Raw genomic sequence first — 234 nt, 5'->3', positions numbered from 1 at the left:
CCGCCGCAGGTGGTGACACTTCAGTTCCTAACTTGCATTTTGCAAATTTTGTTTCCTCTTTTTTTATACTTTTTCAGAAACAAGCAGAAATCTAGGTCCAAAATATTGCATACAAATTGAAGTTTACAGACTTTCGTGTGTAAAATATTACAAGTAAATCAGTTCTAGATCACTTTTTTTTACCAGGAAGAGCTTGAAAGCAAATAAGCAACACAATACAAAGACTTATTCATA

The sequence above is a fragment of the Oryzias latipes genome, chromosome 1, assembly GCF_002234675.1.
Source record: "Oryzias latipes chromosome 1, ASM223467v1".
In the NCBI taxonomy this organism is placed as follows: Eukaryota; Metazoa; Chordata; class Actinopteri; order Beloniformes; family Adrianichthyidae; genus Oryzias; species Oryzias latipes.
Note: the sequence above shows the minus strand (reverse complement) of the source record.